This window comes from Protopterus annectens, chromosome 14.part0, assembly GCF_019279795.1.
Source record: "Protopterus annectens isolate FY-2018-M chromosome 14.part0, PAN1.0, whole genome shotgun sequence".
Lineage (NCBI taxonomy): Eukaryota > Metazoa > Chordata > Ceratodontiformes > Protopteridae > Protopterus > Protopterus annectens.
The window spans coordinates 778,649,031-778,668,124 of NC_056748.1; the positions used below are offsets into that span (position 1 = coordinate 778,649,031).

The 19,094-nt window shown below is 35.8% G+C and overlaps 1 protein-coding gene across 1 annotated transcript in view; it reads right to left on the reverse strand.

Moving 5' to 3' along the window:
- The window catches only part of CCHR14.PART0H10orf53 (chromosome chr14.part0 C10orf53 homolog), a 251,737-nt gene that overhangs the window by 202,602 nt on the left and 30,041 nt on the right, over window positions 1-19,094 (reverse strand). The gene's annotated exons all lie outside the window — the stretch shown is intronic.

The window sequence follows — 19,094 nt, forward strand, 5'->3', positions numbered from 1 at the left end:
TCTTACACTTGAACAAATGTGAGTACCAATGAATGGGCACATTTTAGCATATATTTTACAGGCAACAGCATTAGTATAAGGCATCAGGGAAAGCATAAATGTACTTTATATCCCTGTTTTTGGGAGTCAGAACTATCAGAAGACAGAGCAGTACAATGCCATGAAGGGGTAGAAATCTGCCCCTTGATGGACTTCCCTTTGTGATCAGTCATTTCACTTAGCTGGCTCTGCCATATATTTTTTCTTTGTTATCTTTTTAAGAATTTGAGTTGCTTTCAATCGGAGTTTAAAGCTTTCTGCTTCCTCGGTACTGTATTTTTTGCATTTTGCTATGAAACTCAATCTTCCTTAATTCACATTGGGCCTTGTAGAAAAAGCACTGAGTATGGAAATCCTTCAGGGTTATTTTCTGACCTGAGTTGCATTTATCAACTGATTTAATTGCACTTAACCTTGAAGAAATTGAGAACAATGGTAGATTATGATGAATGAAGAAATGAAATGTTACCACTTAAAACCAAACCATACATTTTGATAGTGCATAACTACTACAAAGCCATACATTTCGTTTGGTGTAATGGGGGAAGTATGCAATACTCAAAATGGAGAGAAGAAATGAAGAGAATGTCAAAGAGTGAGGGGTATATAAAGTAGCCTTTTGTCTTCCTGTATCAGCATGTAGCCATGTACTGTGTATTCAATATAATTAGGGAAAGGGAAAGTACCTTTTTGCAGCAGCCATATACCACCTTACAGTGGTCTTGTCTATCTGTCTCTGTTATATAAATGCATATTCAACTCCAAGCCCACCTATAGAACTTCCCCTGGCAATTATTGTCACTCATACAAGTATTGATCTGCAGCAGTTATGCTACTGAGTTACCACAAAAACAATATCCAAAACAAATGCTATAGCACAACAATGTGCCTAGTCAAATTGCTTTATGCCATAAACTGAAGCACCATCATGTATAAGAGATGAATTATGCAGTCTAAAGACACAAAGAAGAGCATTATACTACTGGCATAATGCCAGATTCCCTCCCAAGTGTTTAAACCTGAACATACAGCTGGGTGGAAGGCTGTGCTAGGATACTCCCTGTAATGCAACTTACTCATAAAAACTCCCTTATTAGTTCTGTTCCAAAAGATGAAATGATGCATAACTGTAAGCCCATTAAAATCAATTAGAAGCACTAAAACACAATACTAAACCAATACAAATATGCTAGACATCCTGCAGGTCCAGTTTAAGTCATGGTTATGCTCATGCTTCAGCCTTTGAAAGATGTAATGCTGTCTTGGTATCTGGCACATTTAATAAGGTGGAACCATACCACATTTTAACCGTGGTGGTGGTGCTGCGGTAGTGTTGTCGCCTCACAGTAAGATGCTGTCTGGTTCGATTCTCAGCTATAGCGTCTTCTGCGTGGAGACATGCATGAATGGGCATACCTTCGTTGAAGGCTGTGTGTCAGGGCTGGTAACTCGGCATGTAAAAATCAACTACCAATCATTAGCGGACCAGAGTTCCGCTGTGGAGACCCCTAACTGGGAAAAGCCGAAAGACACAACAACAACAACAACATAGCAGGATCTGGTGGAGGGGGCTGTTGCATTAAAATTTTCTGAACCAAAGCTCTTGCAAGAATTCATCAAGTTTTGATAATAAACCTTGAAGTGCTGTTATCAAATGTAGGCAGATGTAGTGCTTGGTACAGACTGAGGTAGCTATATGAAGTACTAGGTAGTACTGTGGGACTGATTCTTCTGTAAAATCTTCCAGGACATATTATGTGATTTTTTTAACAGCTATGCCTCACCAAATGCTGTTTATATCACTTGCTGTAGGATGAAATTGATGATAGAATGCACCCAGAATTACCAATAAGAAGGGAGAAAGGCACTCTGTACCTCTATATTGGGATATGTTGTTGAAAGGGAGAAACCTGCTTCTCAACTGCTCTGCATTTGGTTGAATGCTCCAGTTTTAAGTCTTTCATCTACACCCACCCCACTGTTTTGCTTTGTCATAAGACAGCACTGATTTCTGCTCTTTCATTGGTTTGATTGAAAAGCCAGTGAGAGAGAGATTTCTTGGATAAGTTGTAAAAGTTACCAGTAGTGGAATAGCAATTGAGCACTAGCACAGTCTTATTAAAAATTGTCAAAAAAAATTGTGGGATTGTCAAAGAGATGAAGAAAGTAGACATGAGTATAAGGAGATGAGGCGCATGGCAAAGAGAGAGGTGGCGAAGGCTAAGGATAAGGCATATAGAGAGTTGTATGAGAGATTGGACACTAAAGAGGGAGAAAAGGACCTGTACTGATTGGCTAGACAGAGGGACAGAACTGGGAAAGATGTGCAGCAGGTAAGGGTGATAAAGGACAGTGAGAGAAACTTACTCACAAGTGAGGAGAGTGTGTTGAGTAGATGAAAGAGTACTTTGAAGGGCTGATGAATGAAGAGAATGAGAGAGAGAGAAGGTTGGATGATGTGGGGATAGTGAATCAGAAAGTGAAGCAGATTAGCAAGGAGGAAGTAAGGGCAGCTATGAAGAGGATGAAGAATGGAAAGGCTGTTGGCCCAGATGACATACCAGTGGAAGCATGGAGGTGCTTAGGAGAAATGGCAGTGGAATTTTTAGCCAGATTGTTTAATGAAATTTTGGAAAGTCAGAGGATGCCTGAGGAGTGGAGAAAAAGTGTTTTGGTACCTATCTTTAAGAATAAGGGTGATGTGCAGAGCTGCAGTAACTACAGAGGGATAAAACTGATCAGTCACAGCTTGAAGTTATGGGAAAGAGTAGTGGAAGCTAGGTTAAGAAGGGAGGTAATGATTAGTGATCAGCAGTATGGTTTCATGCCAGGAAAGAGCACTACAGATGCAATGTTTGCTCTGAGAGTGTTGTTGGAGAAATACAGAGAAGGTCAGAAGGAGTTGCATTGTGTCTTTGTGGACTTAGAGAAAGCATATGACAGGGTGCCTAGAGAGGAGTTGTGGTATTGTATGAGGAAGTCGGGAGTGGCAGAGAAGTACGTAAGGAGTGGTACAGGATATGTACAAGGGTAGTGTGACATTGGTGAGGACTGCGGTGGGAGTGACAGATACGTTTAAGGTGGAGGTGGGATTACATCAAGGATCAGCTCTGAGCCCTTTCTTATTTGCAGTGGTGATGGACAGGTTGACAGATGAGATTAGACAGGAGGCCCCGTGGACTATGATGTTTGCAGATGACATTGTGATATGTAGTGAGAGTAGGGACCAGGTTGAGGAGACCCTGGAGAGGTGGAGATATGCTTTAGAGAGGAGAGGAATGAAGGTCAGCAGGGCTAAAACAGAATATATGTGTGTAAATGAGAGGGAGGGTAGAGGAATGGTGAGGATGCAGGGAGTAGAGTTGGTAAAGGTGGATGAGTTTAAGTACTTGGGATCAACAGTTCAGAGTAATGGTGAGTGTGGAAGAGAGGTGAAGAAGAGAGTACAGGCAGGGTGGAATGGGTGGAGAAGAGTGTCAGGAGTGATTTGTGACAGACGGGTACCAATAAGAGTGAAAGGGAAGGTCTACAAGAGGGTAGTGAGACCAGCTATGTTATATGGGTTGGAGATGGTAGCATTGTCAAAAAGGCAGGAGTCAGAGCTGGATGTGGCAGAGTTAAAGATGTTAAGATTTGCACTGGGTGTGACTAGGATGGACATGATTAGGAATTAGTATATTAGAGGGTCAGCTCAGGTTGGACAGTTTGGAGACAAAGCAAGAGAGGCGAGATTGTGTTGGTTTGGACATGTGCTGAGGAGGGATGCTGGGTATATTGGGAAAAGAATGCTAAGGATGGAGCTGCCAGGTAAGAGGAAAAGAGGAAGGCCTAAGATGAGGTTTATGGATGTGGTGAGAGAGGACATGCAGGCGGTTGGTGTGAAAGAGCATGATGCAGAGGACAGGAAGAAATGGAAACAGATGATCCGCTGTGGCGACCCCTAACGGGAACAGCCGAAAGAAGATGATGATGACAGTCTTATTAAAAAAAAAGACCATGTAGTGCTAAAGATGTTGCTGACCTATATAACCCATTCTGAGGATCTGGAAACTTTTTAACTGTATGCAGTACATTTCAAGTGTGTGTGTGTGTGTGTGTGTGTGTGTGTGTGTGTGTGTGTGTGTGTGTGTGTGTGTGTGTGTGTGCTTGTGCATATGTGCGTTTATATGTGTTCAGGTGGAAGGCATAGCTCTACCTGTCAACTGTCCCCTACTTTGCAGAACATCCATGATTTTGGTTCATGTTTTCACTTTATTTGCCCTTAAAAATCATTTTCCAGTAAGTCACAGAAGATTATAGGTAGCCAGTCAGTAATGCCAGTCATTAAAAGTTTATACTAATTCTTCAGAAAATGCACATTGATGCAGTACCTGTTATGTGAACTTTTAAAGTGAATTACAGAAATATTTAAACGTCGTTCCTTTTTTTGGTTCTTTGTGTTTCTATTATCTTTTGCTTTGTCTGGAAGTCTCAAGCAATGATGTTGAGAGGTATTTTGATGTATTTCTCATAAAGTGTGTAGTTTTCTGGCAAATTATTTATTGTAGTCATTAAATAATGTAAGATATGGAGATTCAGATTTCATATCCTTCAGAAAATGTTTGATGCAAAGCTTTTATTCTATTAACTTTCTAAGTATGTAAAACAACATTTAAAATCTGTTTGAGTTTGGGTCATTGTGATTCTTGAACTAAGAAGTTGTTAGGGTTGGATGGGGGTTGCAGTGGTTGCACTGTGTAGTTGTGACATCAGCAAGCATTTATTTATTTATTCATGCATACATCTGATCTCAAGCAGACATTTAAGATGTAGAGAGTCAGTCATACAAGTGGCTGCAATTGCTGGTCCCATTTATGTGTCTCTGTGCATACTTGCCCACAGATGGCATAACTATCAGCTGTCTCAAATTTTGTGTCATAGTTTTGAACAGATTTTCATAAAATCTTTAATTTCCTGGCAAACTGTTGTTGACTGTGGTCATCAAATAATGATAGGCATGAGTTTTGGACTTTCATCTCTTCCAGAAAATGCTTCCTAATGCAAAACCTATCATATTAGCAACTTTCTAAATGTATAAGAGCAATACTTAAAAATCTGTTCCTGATTCTTGAGTTAAGTGGTTGAGAATGCATCAGTGAGTAACACTGCATTGTTCCAAGAGCAGCAAGCTGAAATTTATTTCTGGGCTATTTTTTGTGTGTGTATGTATTCATTCATTTGATCACAAGCAGACATCAGAGGTGCACACAGTCCCACAAGAGTCTGTAATTGGCCACTTATGTGTGTATAATTATACACTACAAAGCATATATGTTTGCTGTGTAGCAAATACGTAATACATTTGTTAGCAGGAGAGAGGGTCTAATTTTATAGGCTGAACTTGGCAAAAGGTAAATTTCCACATTAGTGCCCTCACCCTCATGGTAGCAAATTTACATGTATGCAAATTCTGAGTGCTATGATTTTGACTCTCTACTATGATATTTGATGGTCCACAGCTATGATTTTGAAAGCTGAGAGGTAGGTAGAAATTATAGCTTATTAGAGAATAAAGTTAGGTTTCTTGCATTGCATCAGAGCACCTAATGTCTCCTCATGTTTAAGAATTAATTGTGACATCTAACAAACCAGATTATAAGATGTAGCTGCAACTTGTATTTCCCCAGCCATGACTACCAGAAATTGCCTTGCATTTCTTACTGATTATGGTATTTTTCGTGGAAGAAACATATATGTTTTTTAAAGCTTGCCAAGTCCTTTTTGATTTTTTTTCCTGAAGTATGTATAGCAAAGCCTAAGTATATCTGCTGACAAAAGACAGTAATGCCACAGCAGTGGATAATCTCAGAAAGCAGACAGTAAACTGCTGAGTAGAATGCATTCTTGAAAAACTTCTGTGAATCTAAGCTCATATTTGTATGCTTGTTTCATTAGTAAGTAATAGCATGAAACAAAAGGTTAAGTCGTAAATGTAGACAGAACTGTATCCAATTTTTATCTTTTTTTTTTTGAAGTGTCAGTAGCTCTCTCCATTAATTTACTCCATCAACCTTAAAAAATACAAAAAAATGGGATTGCTGATTTGTAAATGTATATGTTGGGGGGAATAATATTTAACTGCTGAATAAAGGTGCTTTCTTCAACTGGAATTCATGCCTTTGTTGACTGTTTATGCAAAGAGGAATTTAATTTACTCATCTCCATGTCAAGACTGTCTTGTCTCCCTGCTTTGGGCTGTGCTCCTCCACAGCATATAGCTCCTGTGGTGCCCAAAACCATTTTCTGATACATATATGCAGATGCTTTGGTAATGCTGTTTATATCCTATTTACATGTGCTGCCATTTTATGCTTATAAAAGTACACTTCCTTTAATGTCAGATCTTTTTTGTTTGTAGTAAAATTGTGAGTCTCAGAAGCTATAAATTGTGTATATTTGACTACAATGATTTATTTAAAAAACAGTTGTACTAAGTTATGTGTAAGCAGCATAAAAATATTGCATTTCACACAAAAAACTTGCAAGTGATGCTTATATATTTTGTTTAAAGGTGAAGCATGTTGTGAACTTCTTTGATTTATTATTCATACTGTACCATGTTGCTCAGCAGCTAATCACCTTATGGTGCAAAACAGAAAAGTGTGCAAGTCCCTGGTCTGGAAGAATACTTCATGCTGTCAAAGGGCTGGCAGAGATGGTAGAGACTGAGATCTAAAATCTTTATTCATGTCTATATAATAAGCTTCTTTGCTCAGGTAAGACATCTCAGTGTCAGATCAGCCCACTTTAAGCTGCAATTTGTTTTTTTGGATAGGGGATGATGGAGGAAGGGGGTTATCAGTGCATGCGGGTGACAAATGGTCTGGGTTTAACACTGGTGCTATTAGTATAGAAGCAGTACATGCAGCCTATGGCTCCTCGCTGTCCTACAAGAACTTGTATTCTAGAGATGATTAAACATCTACTTGCATATCCAGGTTTTAAAAAGTATAATAGAAGTAGAAACATATAGGTAGGGGGAGAGAGTATTCTGACATTTTACAGACTGGAGCCTGTCAGCTAAATAATTAGTCAACCACTGTAACGAAGAAGGGGATAGTCAAACTTGAGACATTTTGTACCCGAGTTTAGGGTGAGAAACTGCATCAAAGGTTTTAGCCAGGTCAATGAAAAGGAAGAATACATGTTTGCCTAAGTACCTGTAATTGTTTATATACTGCATGAAAGACAGTACGCATTAGTTGTACTGTATGCTAGGCAGAAGTCATGTTGGGTGGATGTTAAGTGCTATTCTTTACCAGATAGTGCAGGACTTGCTTATGAATACATCTTTAAAGAATTTTTGAGAGAGTTGATAATATCTCAGTATGATGGAGCCTGGAGATGTCAACAACGATGTCACCTTTAGGAAGATGGATAATATATGATTTTTTTTTCATAATGAAGGTACATAGGATTCAGATGTTGATCTACTGATAAGGAGAGAGACTGAGTGCTATGGCATTGGCAGCAATCTTTACGTATTCTGGTGGGAGGTTGTCGGCTGCAATGGACCAGGGTTTGAGTTTACGTTGTACTTGTTTTTTTTGTTTTTTTTATCACTGATGTAGAGACAGGTATTATGTGGATATTGCTAGCACTGGATATAGAGGGTGAATTAGATTCATGTGCAGAAGGTGGGGGGGAGTAAAGGAAGTGGTAGAGTGTATGTGGTGTATAGAGAATGTTGGCTGTGGTCAAACCTGCTGATCACAGAAATAGTGGGATTGAATGTTATTGTGGTATAGCTGGAAGCATTCGATGGGGGTGAACAGTTTTTAGTTAGGGAGGTAATGCATTCTATGATGTAGGTAGTGAATAATGTAACAATTTCAAGTGAAGAGGTATTATGAGAAGGGCCTGTTTCCTTATTTGAGCCTGGATGTACAAACAGGTTACATAATGACATCCAGAATTTCTGGGTTCATTTTTGTGTTGAAGCTGTACATGGCTATAATAATTTTATCTAGGTTAACTTTTTTTACTCAGATCACATAATTCTTTATAGAGTGGCATTTTATAGGGAGTTTTATGTTTTTGCTGTTCTTTCCATGCTTTGTCTCTGTTAGACATCTGTAGTTTTTGACTGAGTAATGAGCCATGGGGAGCGGTTAATTTTCACATTCTTTTGTGGAGTGGGGCACAGTCATAAAGTACTTAAGAATAGGTATTTACTTGTTGAGTGGGAGTCTTTAGGACAGACCAATTAAATGCTTTCAAGGCTTTGTTGAATTTAGAAAAGTTTCAAGATGTTTTACATTGGTGAGCATTTGGTTGGTGGGGGGTATTTCTATGAGTAAAGGCAGGGAGGTGGTCGTGAAGTGACTTTGGAATGGTTCTAGAGGTAAATTTACTCATGTCAGAGACCAATATCCATTCTAGAATTGCACATTTATTGTTGGTATTATTAAATCTAATTCATGTTTTCATAACTTGTGTATAAGCATAATGCTGAGGAGAAAGTGTGACGTAAACTTTTGCCAGTTATTTCCATAAGGTGGATTATTAGTTGTTCCAGGAAGGGATTTCTTCTAAAGCTGGTACATTATTTCCAGGTCAATGAACAGCACTTTTAACTAACAAGGATGCCACCAAAAATAGTCATCAAATGGCCATAGTTGGCTAACATAAAGGGACAGTGATCTGTTACTAGCTTACTGGTAACTTAGCTTTAACAGAACCTGCCCTTTCCCCAATTTAGTGTGACCTCAGAGTAGGTATTCCAATTGCAGGGGATGTGGGGGTGAAGTTCCCAGAACAGAAGGATTTGGTGAACATGGAGCAATACTTATCTGGGGCACTTCACCGCCCTATATGGGAGGATGCGCGCCCCATACCCCTCTGCTAATCATATATACCAACTCTGAGGTCACACTAAATTGGGGAAAGGGCAGGTTCTGTTAAAGCTAGGTTGAATGCAATAGTATTTTGCGGGCCCTTTATGTTGGCCATCTGTGGCCATTTAATGACTTTATTTTTGATGATATCCCTGTTCATTAAAAGTGCTGGTGGTTAACTAATGTTCGATGTACAGCTGTTCAATGTAATATTTTTTCAATCGCCAAACATAGACCCAGGATATAGACTGTAGCAATACACATTTTTTTATTCTTAAAAGTGAGTTGTCAATATTCTTACCTTCATTGTAGTTTTATTGTTGTAATGCTGCCTTCTACGATTTCTCAGTCATTTCACGATTTACAATCATTTTTACCTTTTCTACTATTTTTCATTGTGTGATGCTCTACTTCATTGTAATTCTCTGTGGAATGCCCTATGACCTTTGATGTCATGTTAGGCGCTCCACTAAATCTTTCAGTTGAGTGCATAAAAGCAGTTCTGGGAACTGGGTGTTTTTTCTAGTGAAAGTACTGAGGTCCAAGTTATTGGTTAAACTTGTGATGTTAGAATTCTAAATCCTTACAAGGATTGCCCTTATTTGAGGGCAGCAGGAAGTTCAGATTGATAGCGATGTTGATAGGGCTCCATACCATAATGAAATCCTGCTTTAAAATGACTACTTGGCCAGTAATGGTGTAGCTTATCCTGTACAATTATCTCAACTTGGCCACATAAACTGTACCATACTCTCCCCACCCTTATGTTGTTATGAAATAAGTTAGGACAGTGGTAAACTGAACTTTACTATCAAAAAATACTATAGGTTTGGCTTCGTCAAGGGCAGATCATGCCTCCTGAACCTGGTGGATTTCTTTGAGACAGTTACTCAGGCTATAGATAAGGGAAAGGAGGTACACACGGCTTACCTTGACCTTGCTAAAGCATTTGACACCATTCCCCATTCAGGTATTATTGATAAGCTCACCAGCCTGGGCATAAACCCTTATGTCACAAGATGGATCGCAAACTGGCTCTCAGACAGATCCCATAAAGTAAGAGTAGCGGGATCTATGTCCGAATCCAGACTAGTAATGAGTGGTGTGCCTCAGGGCTCTGTCCTGGGGCTCCTCCTGTTTGTCATATACTTCTCAGAAGTACAGACAAGCACGGAAGGGCTGTGGCTGACTAAGTTTGTGGACAACTGCAAACTGGGTGCTATAATAGAGTCTCCGGCCGACATGGAGTGCCTCCAGAAGGGCCTAAATGAGACTGATGCATGGTGTCAAAGCCATGGTCTCAAGCTAAATGCAAAAAAATGTGTAGTAATCCCCTTTGGAAAAACAGAGTACCCGCAAACTACAACATAGGAGGTAATCCCCTGAAATCTGAAGAAGAAATAAGGGATCTAGGGACCCAAGTAGATAGTCAGCTTTCCTTTGATAACCATGTTGCCAAAGTGGTTAGAAAATCCTTCTATGTGACCCATCTGATCACGAAAGGGTTTGCATCAAGATCTAAGGATGTAATGGTGCCCCTCTACTCTTCCCTCATCAGACCCATTATTGAGTACAATGCACCAATTGGAATGTACCTGGCTAGACTGGCTAGGCTATCTGGAGCATTTCTCCCTGGGCCTCCACTGAAAACAGGCTCTGTGGAACCTAGTCGGACTTTCCCGGTCAATAAATGATAAATAAAAATAAAATAAATAAAATAAAATAGACATCTCCAGCAGCTGGAGAGACCACAAAGGTACCTAACCAAGAGGATTACTGGCCTCAAACAGTTGCCCTATGTAGCACGATTGAAAAAGCTTAGACTGTTCTCTGTTGCATACTGCTTTCTCAGAGGCAATCTCTGTCTAACGTACAGAGCCATGTCCAATCCAGAATTGTTGAACATGCTCCATCTTAGCAAAACCAAATCTACTCGAGCTACACACTCTAGGGATATAAACCTCAACACAACAATGAATAGAACATGCTGGAGGGATAGATTTCCTTCACAGAGACTTCCCTTACTGTGGAACAGGGTCCTGATCTACATAAGACAGAGCCCCTCACTATCACTCTTCAAGAGGAACCTTGATGAATGGATGGATAACAGAAAGTTCACACCGGGGATCACACCAACAGCACTACTAGATAGGGGCCAAGGGTACTAGCTGCTAGTACAAGGGTCTAGGGAACTACTAAAGGGGTGGTGAATACCACACAACATGGCTGGGCTAATATATGCCTTCGGGCAGATAGCCCAGTACCAACCTATGAACCTATATAACCTGTATTATGATATGTTTGTATAATGATAATTCATATGCATCTTGCCACTGTTTGTTTTTTTCACCATTGTATGTTCACATGGTCATTATTTTTTAAATTGTTATATGTTCAAATGACTCATCACACTTATGTATGAATGTTACTATCTCTCTGTATCTTGTGGAGATTTTCTTCATGGGCCTGTGATGAAAAGGTTGTTTTCCATTTAAATACACTTTACCAGTCAGAAAAAGCAATCAATAAATTAAATAAATTGATTAATTAAAATAAAATACATTTGTGAAATCACAAATAGTACATTCTGAGGATATAACAAATCTCTTTTGCTGCTGATTACTGAATTAAATATATATATTTTCTAAACTGGTGACCACATCACTTTCATTTTGTGGTCACACTTGCTGTTACCACTACTGATTCACAGCAGTGCACTGCTGTTTTTGTTAATGTTTTCATTGAGAGTATGCAGTAATTAATTTAGGCATTGGCGTAGGGCGCATGCCCCACAACTTTTTACTAGCTGACCCTCACACACATTTTTTTACTGTTTTGGTGATATCTAAAAGTTTACCGCTTTGTTAGTACTCAATTAAGAACATACCTCATTTGCCAGTACATTCTCCCCCACCCCAGACTTTTTATTTCACTTTATTTTTTCTTTACTTTTAGTGTCACAATAGGAGATGTAATTGCAGGAGCCAATCAAGTGGCATGACTCTAAAAAAATGAATGGCTCCTCCAAATGCATTTCCATGAGAAAGCACTTGAGGAACATTTTAATGCAGTACAGTAAGTCCCGGCCTGTGTGATACTTGAGCCGACTTGTAGATCCCAACAGGAGTGTGAGGTAAGTATTTTTTTCACACATATCCTTGTAGAACTCTTCATAACGTATGTGTGTAAAAGTCCTTGTGGCAGCACTCTATATAACATTTGTGTCAGACTGATTACCCTAATAATTTTGCAGCAGGCAGCATAGTTCTACATACCTTGTGTTGTCTTGTCTTGCATTTAGAGGATTATAATTTAGAGTGTGTGTGGATGTGTGTGCTTGTGTGTGTTGTGCTTTCTTATTTTTAAGGCAGGTATGCCGGGTGCTGAGGGCTGTTATCACCATGCTTAAAATAAAACCAACATGACAGGCACACAACCCCTTCTGTTCAATTACTTGTTCTGATCACTTGGCGGAGGAGCAAGCTGTTAGAGGGTGTGACAGGCAGTAACGTTTGAGCAGAAGTAAACTACTGGCATTGAAATGCCACTATTTGCTGTTGAAATAAATAATGAGCAGCCCCCAGGGATGTTTGCTTTGGCTCTTCATGTTTTTAGAAAGGCACATCTGGCATTTGGAACAGAGGGTTAAGGCTGTGAGCTATAGTTCCTGTAGTATAGGGTTTGATTCCTTCAGTCCTCATTTGTCTGCTGTTTAACCCAAGCATTCAATTAACCAGACATTGCTACTGAAAAGGGGACTGCCTATCCAAGGGGTCTACCCACTTAATAATTGTATTTATCTGAGGGAGTATCTAGAGTAGAAATTTGTCCAGTTCACCTAACTATTGCTCTAAGGTGCAGGTCAGAAAAAACATACCGATAATGTAGTTCTCCTTATTGGCCACCATAAGCAGGGAAAGGTCAAAGACAACAACAGCCGAGTTTCTGAGTGCCATATCATATCATACCTCTCAAATGTAATTGATTTTGCTTCAGATATTTGCCATCCCTCATAAAATGTTTGTTTTTGGCAAATCACTAAGGATTGCATTCAGTCAGCAATGACAGACATTAGATTTTTATACTACTTAGAGTTCATAAAATTTAGGTGACTTAAGATTACTATTTAAAAATTGCCCCATTATTTTGGTTTTATTCAGAATTCTTGAGCAATAATTTCATTACATTGACAGGAATTAATTACTTAAAAATTAATTAAATATGTTTGTTTTATATAGTTCTTGAACTATATCTAAAAGGAAATTTTCCTGTCAGTTTATCAGTCTGAAATGAGTTCCAGTAAGACAAATTCTCAAGACTCCAGCATCAAGAAAGAACTTCAGTCTCTGATAATTATAGTCCAGCAACTTACTGCTAAGATGGATAAAATGGATACTAAAATAGACACTTTCATAGAAAAACTACAAAACAAATAGACTTGTTACATATGGACCTGCAACAACAGAAGATCCAGATGACAGGCATAGAAGAAGCTGTGAATGACATGGAAAATAAAATACAAGAAGAGGAAATCAACATTGAGTTTCTGCTGAAACAAAATACACATTTACAAACAAAGCTGGATGACCTGGAAAATAGATCTAGGCGCAATAACATTAGGATTTTTGGACTGCCAGAAAATATTAACAACATGGCTCCCTAAAACTTTAGATTTACCAGAAGCATTCTCTTTATCGAAAGGTCGAAAAGCACATAGATCTATAGCTAATACTAACTCTAACAAAAACTATCCTAGATCAGTTATAGTTAGATTTCTATCATCTTTGATAAAGAGATGGTTCTTAAATCTGCTTGGGCTAAAGCTCCTGTTAAGTTTAATGAGACAACTGGACAATGACTATTCTTCCATGGTAATTGCTAAAAGAAAAGTTTTTCTGCCACTAATAAGGGAGCTTAAAAGCACAGTTTAAAACATACCTTCTGTTTCCTGCCAAGCTTAAAATCTTCCTTCCTGATGGTCCTAAGGTCTTCGATGATTTAGACTCTGCTTTACTGTTTGTCAAAGAAAAAGGATTTTGGATAAAATAGAAGAAATGGAATGGGCTAGTTCTTCATTAAAGATTGGCAACTGAAGCTTCCTGAAGACTTCAGAGAAGAAGAAGAGACTAAAAACAAATGATTTGTTATATGTTTTTTCTCTCTTCATTTTAGTTCATTATTAATCTTTTTGAATATAGTTCCTGCATTTCCAGAAAGCCACAAATATTTTGGAAAAGATTTAATCAAAGTTATTCTCTATGTGCAAAGAAATGTTTTGTTTCATAACCAGTCAAAGTAAGGTTAGTAATTTGATACATTTTTTTATCTTTATCTTTTCCTTCTTCTTTTATTATTTTCTTTGTTTAAACAATGACATTCTATTTAGATTATGTAGTGGGTAAAATGAAAATATCATTAATAGAATAATAACATATTTATTTCTTGTAAAAGTTTATAAGTTCTTCAAATGCTATTTCTAATTATACTTTCTTGATTATACTGCTTATGCTTGTTTGTAAATAATCTGTCATGCTTTAACTAATAATAATCAGAACTAAATAAGAGTAAATAATATGTTTTATTTTAACTCTATTAATATAAACAGTAAGTAACATTCCATTGTATAAATACATTGTGGAGGTTCTGTCATGTTTAGATGCATTTACACTGCTAAATGAATGTTTGTCACTAGTTTTAAGCAGTTAGTATAAACATTGACATACTCTGTTCATAAAATATGTCAGTTATAATGAGTTTAAATGATGTAGTTTCTTGTAGTAAGTAAATGTCTTATTTTAGAAGGCATAAAAATGAAACATTTATTTAAATGTTTTGAAAATCTAACAGCAGCTTAACAGCAGCATAATAATCTGTGTTAAAATTTGTGTTCCAAACATATACTTTACTATAACTCATTTAATTCATCTGATTGACAAACATAAATAATCTTATAACTCTATTCTGGAAAAAATCTGGTTACCAATATGTGTTTGCTGTGCATTATTTTGTATAAAATCAGATATATATATATATATATATATATATATATATGTGTGTGTGTGTGTGTGTGTGTGTATGTATGTGTGTGTGTGTGTGGTGATGGCTTTATTCTGAGAATCTGCATAAACTATCAATATGATTTATAATAATTAAAATCTGGTTACTAATATGTGTGCTGTGCATTATTTTGTATAAAGCAGACAGATTTATTTCTAGGGACAGCAAGTAGGATAGTGCTCTACAAAGACACAACTCAGTGAGATCATATATATATATATATATATATATATATATATATATATATGTGTGTGTGTGTGTGTGTGTGTGTGTGTGTATGTGTGTGTGTGTGTGTGTGTGTGTGTGTGTGTGGGTATGTGTGTGTGTGTATATGTTTGTGTGTGTCTTGTGTTTGTGTGTGTGATTTTTTTTTTTTTTAGTAATAACATAGGTGTTTCTGAGAATCTGCATAACTAACAATATTTTACTCTATTGACAATAATGAGTTTAAGTAAATGCTCATATACAAACAATTCAAGATTTTTGGAAGCTGTTGATAGAATTCACATGACAGAAAATAGATGCATCTTAATGCATGTAATGTCTGAATCATATTAGCAAAGTTTTTGATTTAAATGAATGTTAGAACATAATTTTCTCTCCTCTTGATTTCTAACATTAAGATTATTTGAATGCTATTAGAATACAAGTGTTATATATTACATAGATCTATATAATAGTATGAACAGTTTTAAAAAAAGTTTATTTTAGTTTATATGATGCTGTTTGGTGGTAGCTGAAACTGCTTGCTGCTGGGGGGGGGGGGGGTTAAGAGTGAGTAATACTGCTCTAAGTTGAGTTTTCAACTCAGGCGGGATGCAAGGTTTAATCCTTACATTATTTTCACTTGTTCATTGTTATATGTATATAGTTTTGACATCCACAATATATTTTGGAGATGTAACATTATTTATCTTGTTATTTGTTATTTTGATCATAAGATTCTTGAGTTTTAAAATCTCTTGAAAAAGATTGATATAAACTAGCCACTAATAAGTATACAGTATTGGTTAGTTCAGAGCACACTCAGAAAAGTATGCCCATTCCTAAAACCATTAAGTCTTATCAGGATGACAAAGGAATGTTTTGTATGGTTACAATACAAATTAATGGAAAGACTTACACTTTAATTAATGTATATTGGATACCTGGAATTGGTATTAATACAGTGAAACATCATATTGATAAGATCATATCATTGATACTACCACTATAAAGAAAAGAAGAATTACATCTAATGCAAAACATTTAAATAATTTTGCTAATTCTTATCATTTGAATGATATTAATAATCAGATAGAGTCAAATCTTTATTTCTAACCAGATGGTACCAGATTTAATTAATTCCAAAATCATTACATGTCCTATATCTGATCATAACACAATTGTTTTTGAATTCATGATAAAAATACTCATAATGTTCAGATCAAAAGTCTCCACTGTCTATGTTTGGGATGCCTTAAAATCATATCTATATGGACAAAGTATCAGATGGTATAATAAGTCTTATTCAATAAGCCCCAAATACTTACATAGACTTAAAAATAAAACAAAAAGATTGAATAAACAAAACCATATCAAAGAAATCTTTTCTCTAAGGAAAAAGAAGAATGTTTCTAGTATACCAGAAATACTGGATGAATTTAGAAATCACTTTCACAAGATTAACCATAACAACATTAACATGGAACCTAAAGATAAAATAAAGGAGTTTATAACCACAAACATGAATAAATAAACAACAGATTAAACTATTGGACAAGAGTATTTCATATACAGAAGTTATTACACAAATAAATAAGCTTAAATCAAACAAAGAGATATATAAAATCCTTTCTAAAACTACATATTCATTAATACATAAGGTTTTTATTCTGGCCCAAACTGAGTTAATAACCCCTCCATCTTGGCAATATATATTTATTTCACCAATTTTAAAAGCTAATAAAGATCTAACTAGATGTTATCTCATTACTTAATGTTGATTATAAAATGTTTATGAGTATTTTCATTATAGACATAGCTTCATTGTAAATAGAAATACTTTTGATAATATAAGAAGAACTTTAACATTAATTGATTTTGCAAATAGGAAAAGAAAGATTTAACACTTATTAGTCTTGATATAGGTTCAGCATTTGATTCAGTAAGTTGGGACTATCTGTTTACCTTACTGAAATGCACAAATTTCTCTGATGCATTTGTAAATTTAATTGAGCATTTATACAAAGCATATGTTTCACAAAAATACCCATTCTTAAAGGTACAAAGCAAGGATGTCCACTTTCTCCACTATTATTCACTTTAGTAATGGAGCCTTGGGCTAATTTGATTAGAAACAGTACTGACATAGAGGGTTTTGAAATAGAAGAAAATACAACATCAAAATTCAACTTTTGCAGATGATGTTCTAATTACATCAGCAGGATCTAATTCTTCTATGCAGTCTTTATTTGATAAAATGATGAATTTTAAAAGTATTTCTGGTTTAATATTCAATGAAGAAAAACTAAAATACTACCTATATATATTAGTGATTTTACTAAATATGTACCCAACTCAGGTCAGATAACTTATTTAGGTATAATACTATCTAAAGATATTAAATCTATTATATATAATAACTATAATACCTGTTTTCTTAATATACAAAATCTTTTTAATACCTGGAATAATATGTTTTTACTATGGAGGAGAGACTTACAATTATTAAAATGATAATATTCCCCAAGATTTTATACTTAATACAATCAATAATACTTTCACCTACAAAATAACTATCAAGAAACTGAATACTAATAGACCTAGGATTGCATTAAAGACTTTAATTTATATATTATCTCTTCTATTATAAACTTTATTAATAGATCGGTCATATGCCAAAAAATGGAAAGATTATTGGGAGCTAATTAGTATGCACTTCATGAAAATCTCCTTAACACATAAAAATATGATTATAAATAACTCCATGTTGCACCTATTACACCTAAACATATGGTCTGTTACCCATTAAATATTATTAGTTAAATTTGATCTAAGAGAAACTTGCTGGTTAGAGGTTCAGATCTTTAGACAACATCTCATTGATAGAATAGATCTAATGTCTATAACAGTTAAAGAATATATTCCAAAACTGATTGATTACTTGATAATAAATTTACAGCATAAAGTTTCTGATAAAGGTAAACTTTCATATATACATAAAATTATCAGACAAGAAACTTTTACAATGTAGATTCATACTGGAATTATTTCACCTCTATTAATGGGGACCCACCAACTCAACAAGATAAACAATATATATTGGAATCTGCTTATAGAACTACATCTTCCATTGTCTGGAGACTTTATACATGACATAGATCTTTTATACACCTTTGATGATGAAGAAAATTAATAATAAAGATAATCTATGTAAGAGATGTAATGTAGAAATTAATGCTGACTGGGCTCATATGTTTTATGACTGTATGAAGTTGAAAGAATACTGGAAGTCAATTAATGAATTTTTGCAGGCTCTTTTTACAGATAATTTCATTATTTCTAAGTCTCTTATATTATTCAACACTCAATGTGTTAAAAGATTAAGCTTTTCAGATACACCTCCTTCATTCAATGAATTTAAAAATGTTATGAATATAATGTGTCATATGGAAATAAGCACAATTAGAATGAGAACAACTAGAAAAACATCACATTTTATTGTATGGGATAATTTACAAAATTTGTTAAAAAAATTCTAATTTCAAGTAGCACAGTATTTTAGTTTAATTAATTGATCTGATTGTAGTGGATGTCTTTGTAAATACTTTAGTTGTTTTGTTGAATATTATAATAATACCTATTTTTAATTATTTGTATAAAATTGTTATGATATTTCTCTTATATGTTAAAACAATAAACTTGTTTTGAAAAAAAGAATTCTTGAGCAATGAAACCAAGAGGCATGTGCAGCAGTAAGTCTGGCAGTTTATCTTACCTTTTTAATGTATGCATTTCTTCCACTGGCAGATCCTGGACCAATGTGCATACCAACTTACAGACAGTGGATACAGGGCAGCCTACAGATGTGTGCAACAGTTCAATATAAGTATCAAGTAAAAAATGTGAAATAGTATGCAA